Source organism: Rhea pennata, chromosome 1 (genome assembly GCF_028389875.1).
Source record: "Rhea pennata isolate bPtePen1 chromosome 1, bPtePen1.pri, whole genome shotgun sequence".
Classification (NCBI taxonomy): Eukaryota; Metazoa; Chordata; class Aves; order Rheiformes; family Rheidae; genus Rhea; species Rhea pennata.
Genome location: NC_084663.1, coordinates 20,289,122 through 20,294,892, shown reverse-complemented (window position 1 = coordinate 20,294,892; position 5,771 = coordinate 20,289,122). Strand labels below are relative to the sequence as shown.

At 39.4% G+C, this 5,771-nt stretch overlaps 1 long non-coding RNA gene across 1 annotated transcript; it reads left to right on the top strand.

Annotated features, from left to right (window-relative positions):
• The first annotated feature begins 133 nt into the window (after positions 1 to 133).
• Positions 134 to 3,863, top strand: LOC134153539 (uncharacterized). The gene is made up of 3 exons (XR_009961167.1): positions 134 to 850; positions 2,357 to 2,551; positions 3,786 to 3,863. It is a non-coding gene; the product is annotated as an uncharacterized LOC134153539 (long non-coding RNA).
• Positions 3,864 to 5,771: the final 1,908 nt, after the last annotated feature.

Here is a 5,771-nt window from a genome sequence, read left to right as displayed (position 1 = left end):
GCCGCCGCGGCGCTGATCAGGCTGCCCCGGCTCGGCTGCCACCGGGCGCAGTGCGCAGGCGCCGCGCGTGGGGGGCGGTGCCGCGCCGCGGCCGCACGTACGACGCACAACATGTCATCCGGGCCGCGGCCCGCAAAATGGCCGCCCCCGGTGCCGCGGCGCTCGGCGGCCGCCGCTGCGCGGGCAGGCGAAGGGAGGGGGCCGCGCCCTGCTCGGCGGCCGCGCCGGCGCCAGGCGAAGAGCGCGCGCAGCCGCCGCTCGCCTCCGCCCGCCTCGCTTCCGGCCCGCTGGCGGCGGTGGTGGCCGCTGTCACCGCTCCAAGGGCAGTGGGGCCGGGCTGGGGGCACCGGGTCCTGCGGCCTGCCGCTGTGGGGCCGCAGCGCTGGCCTGGGGGCCGCGGCGGAGCCCTCCCGGACCGGCCGGGCGCACTCTCGGTGCGGGCAGCTGCAGGGCCGGGGCGCTGCAGAGCGGCCGGCGGGCGGTTTGCGCGTGGTCGGCCGCGGCGAGGCCTGCGTTAGGGCGGCTGCCTGCCCGCCTGCGCCGGGCCGGGGCTGCCAGCGCTCCCTTAGCTGCCGCGGCGGCCCGGAGCGTAGTCGCATCGTTAGTTGGAAGACAGCTTTCACGTTTCTAGGATTTTTGGATAATAATCTAAAGAAAGCTTTTATGTGTATTAGTGGTCATTAGATTTGGTATTGACTCTGTATAGCAGTCCTTGTAGTGTGAATCTGTATTGCCTGCTGCCTGCCTCAGGGACACTTCTCATGGCTCTTCCTGTATATCCACCGTGAGGAAGATTCTTGAGGGATCGGGGATGTGAGCTGTGTTAATTCCAAGTTTGCAGTAGTCCGCGGTATGCTTGAGTTTTTCTGTATAAAGCCTTTCCTGCTTTGACGTTCAGTTGTTCACCGGTTGTCTTCTGTGACTAAGAAGGATTAGTCAAAATAGTTAATTTGACTGTGATTCACTTTTGGGGGCATCTTTTAATTATTTGTTTTGTTTTCATTTTTTAAACATACTTACATGGAGCGGTGGTAAGTGACCTGATGATCTGGTGACAGTTTGACATTTCTTGGCACTATTCCTAGTGGCAGAATACTTATTTGATCTTACTTGATTTTGATGCAACTGATTGTGATAAGTTATGTCTTACTTTTAGAAACAGAAGCCTTATTTTTGGGAAAGGAAAAAAACTGATGGTAAAAAATCTATTTTGAAAGCAATGCTGTCTTTTGCATTAATACAGTGCTTAGAGGTAGAAGATCTTTTTTTCCTTTGGCCAAAGTGTTAAAACAATTACCAGCTTATTAATCTGAGTTGTCTTCATCAGTTGACTGATTGCTCTTTTAAAATGGATCAAAGTTAGTCAAAAATTGTTTTTGTGGATATATGACAATATATAAGAAGTCAGTTGATCATTCCGCTTCATTTGCGAAATAGTGAACCTCTTGAACATTCCTCTTAAACAAATACTTTAGAAGAATCTTCTATATAGATGGTGCCAGTCAACATCAAGTAACTGTTTTGTTATAATCCACTGATTATGGATTATAATCTTCTTTTGGAAATCTCTTGTTAAGTTTTTCATTCATATGCTACTCAAAGTTACAACATGACGTTATGTGTTGACGGTCCTTCTTTTCTGCATGTTACATCTTACTAAATTACAATATGTTTTTACTGATATAGTTAAATTGATGGAAAAGCTGGTATAGAATATTGTGGCTAAGTTACTCTGATTTGCCCTGTTTCCACTATTACAAAAAAGCAGTTATATGAATACAGCTATTTAACAATGAAGTTTGGCCTTGGCCAGATCTGCAAAATTGAGACAGTAATATTGGTCTAAGAACTTAGCTAACAAGGCCCTATCACCAGTCTCTATGCTGGTAATTATGGTGATTATTTAACATACAATAATAATAAATAGAAATATATTATCTCATATAGCATTTCTTAGTGTGCTATAAATTTTTAGTAAGTATGTTGAATTTTTGATTAGAATTACGTAGTCATTTTCACCATACTTTGGAAAGCATGATAATGTATTACACAGTTAACTGCTTCATGTAGCAGGTAAGTTTTCCAAATTTATAGTGGAAAATTAAACAGTAAATCTTAAAAAAAAAAAAAAAAAAAAAAAAAAAAACTCACTCTGTACTGTCCTGCTCTCCCACTGTGCACACTTTTGTTTCCACATGCATCTCACAACCTTTTCTACTGTTTTTACATAGTCTCTATTATGAAAATTTCCTTAGGCATTAATGAGGGTTAATTATTTCTCTAAATTATTTTTTAAGTGACTGAGAACCATTCAGCATGCAGTGGGTGAAGTAGTTGGAACTTTTATGTTTTACAGGAATATTTTACAGAAATACATCTGCAAATTGAGAAAGTAAACTTTAAAAATCTCAGCAAAACCGGGGCTGAAAAAAACATCTCACAAACAACTAATTAATGTGAAGAATAACGAAAGAGGTGGTGGTGATTTGGTGACATGACTGAAAGAAAGTCACAGCAATATGCAAAGAAGGCTCCAGACTGCCAGCTTGTGGTGAGTGTAGTAATGCTGGTGTAGTGACAGTGTTAAGATATAGATTCTCCATAAAGCATGCAATCTGAGTTGTAAGTATGTGAAATAACAATCTCTAGTAAGATGGATATCAGAAAAGTCTATGCAAGACAGCATCTGGAAAGGAAGAAAGCAAAACCTTTCTTATTTAAAAGTAAAAGTAGGTTTTCTTTTTTTTTTCCCCTATCTTCCCACCTCCTCCAGCCTGCTTATGCCTTTTATAAGGTTGTGTTATCTGGTTTAGATACTGTGAATAAACACCTTTGTTTGTACTTTTAACTTAACTTGACATGAATTAAAAATGATTTCAAAGTAACAACATCAGTAAGTCATTCCTCATTTAGGACTGTAGTGAATTTACAAACTGGTAACTTTAACAATCTGCAGAGTACATAGCTCTCTGGTATGTGGAATATCAGAAATCTAAGAAAATGTGATCCCAAAGAAACTATTTGAGTTCTCTGTAGGTGTCAGAAGAAGGGAGTGTTACTCAGGTAGCCATAAGTAACTTGTTTTCTGTCATTCTCAATACTGGAGAGCCCACTGAATTTAGAATGCTCTCAGGGAGCCTCTACTAAGAGCCTAAGATCAATTGGCAACTAGATTAAATCTTAATCTCAATTACTACAATTACAAAACTTAATATTTCTTTAAAATGTCCACTCCTCTGTCAGTGTTCTTTGTTACGTTTTTGTTAGAAGAGTGTAGAGCTTTAATTACTCCAGATAGAGCTTTGTGTTCTGTGGTCCTAGAGTCTCTGGCCATTGAACTGTTCATTTTAATCTAAATTTTTACTTTATTCCATCCATCTGTTTCTTGGTAGTGAAGATAACATTGATATTGTAATGATGAATTGATGTGTCTGAATTAATTTGTATACCACTGGAAACACCAAATATTTTAATGGGCTATTGATAACACCAGTGTTAGTAATATGAACTGTTTTGATGCTGTTACCTAATTTTAGCAGAATTGTGCAGCTAATGTATTTATCTCCAAACCTATTCCAATAATGTTGTTTTCCTTACTGAATCACTCAAGCTTCAGCTTTTTTTCTCACAACTTCTATATCAGTAATGCATTTTCAGTATGAAACCGTGAAGACATAAACTCTGTAAAGAGATGGTACTTACTAAGTCTAACACACAGAATTGCTACCTGTTGTATGCATTAAGATAATAAGTTTAATAAAATAACTTTTTTTCTTTTTGTACAGAGTCCAGACTCTTCCAGGGCCCTGTGTAGACCATACAAACTTATTCAAAACCTTAAAATAAAGGTTAGGAGTACCAAATTTGGATGTCCAGTTTGATTTCACAATGGTATGATTTTTAAAAACACCTAACGTAGGAGTACTTCATATTTAGCAGACGTTTTCAGCTGGCACTTGACACTGCTCATTGGACCCAAGGTGTGAAACTAGATGCTCAGAAAACTTCTAAGATGAGCAGTTATTCACTACTTAGGAGAAATTCTAAGTAATTTCCTGGTATAATACAGAGTGTCTGTGGCAGAGACAAAGATAGAATGTAGTCTTTTGTAGAAGTGTTTCCTGCCAAAACTATGATGCTGTTGTCATTTTATATTAATTGCCTAATCTCTGTATTGTCCGGGATTTATAGCATGCCAGTGTTGTTCGTCAGTGGTTTTGATGTGCAGCTGTACATATGACAGAATGCTCATAGGATTCATTTGTACTATAAATAGAACAGACATGTCTGTTAGGAATGCTCAAGTTGAAGATCCTATTCTAGCATCTTTTGGAGCTTATTGAGATTTTGCTGGCATTATGGGGTCATATGCCTTATACATTATTTATGTATGCATGAATTCAGAAGATCTCTTTATTAGCCAGCATCAGGCACTGGCCAAAGTAGCCATGTCTGAGACAAGGTAAAGAAACCTGTGTATGGCTCATTACTGCATACTTCTTAACTGATACATAAGAGTAGGGTTTCTCTGAACAGAGGATGCCTTTCTTTGGACTCTTGAAGCAATGAGTTATGTCTGTTTTCTTTTTTTATTATTGTTTTTTGTTTGTTTTATGGATGTTTTGCTTGGAATCTTGATTCTGTGGTTTTTTTTCCCCCATTTTATTTTTCCTCCTCGGATTTTGATGTGACCTTACTTTGTAGTCCTTCCCTACGTAAATGAGGAGACAGGACTTTAATTCTGAATGAGTCCATCTATTTTGGGATTTCTTCTGCAGTAAATGACTAGGGATTCTAACAGCAAAGCTTCCTGTACTGCATACCATCTTAATAATATGCACACCAGGTCTGTCTTCTAGAATGAATGAGGAAGAGGTAGTAAGGTAATTAAGACTGGATTTGTGTCTCGGTGATGACTGAATTTTAACTTAATTATACTAAGGCTGAAGTATTAACTCATAGTAAACATCATAGTTTCTTCCATGGTGGTGCATGTTGGAGTGACCTAAGAAAGAAAAAAAAAAACCTTCAGTCACAGTTCACACTTCATTAAACGCTAGAGTTACCAGTTCAGATAATGACAATAAGGAACTGAGAATGGAGAAAGTCACTCTAAGGGATTTAATTAATAAAGGTTAATAATAAAGTTCTGGAGATCTAAAGGATCTCCTTAATTTTGTATATGAGAACCACTTTTATTCTGAGGATGAGAAAGATGGTACATACAAGAATTGAGAGTTAGGCCAAAAGAAGAAAGGAAAAAAAAAAAAAAAAAACTTGGTTTCTTCAGCAATTGGTGAACATGGATGAATAACAATAGTATTTCATTTCTGATGACCTTTTTGTCACATTATGGTCAAAAACTTCAGGATCAGAAGAATCAAATTTAAGAGTGAGAAAGGCCAAAGGTTTTATTTGATATTTGAGGCCAAAAGGTTGAGCTGTGTTCTAGAATTGTCATCTAAAATTTTGGACCTTATATTCCCCTCAGTCTGGTATGAAAGAAAAGTCTGTCTTTCTGCCTAAGTATTGATGATAACTGGAAGATAGGTCACTGATGTAGGTCACTGTATTTGTCTTTAAATACAGTAGTTTCCAAAGACTAATCAAAGAGGTGCAGAAATATTACACCATCTCACAGATTGAGCATTACCAATTGTGTTTTGCCATCATATTGCTGATGGTAGAGTCTCATGATAGGGTTTGAATCATTTTGCAGAGTGCATTCTGCTCTAGATTCTGAGAGTTTGGAAGCAATTTCTCTTTTGAGA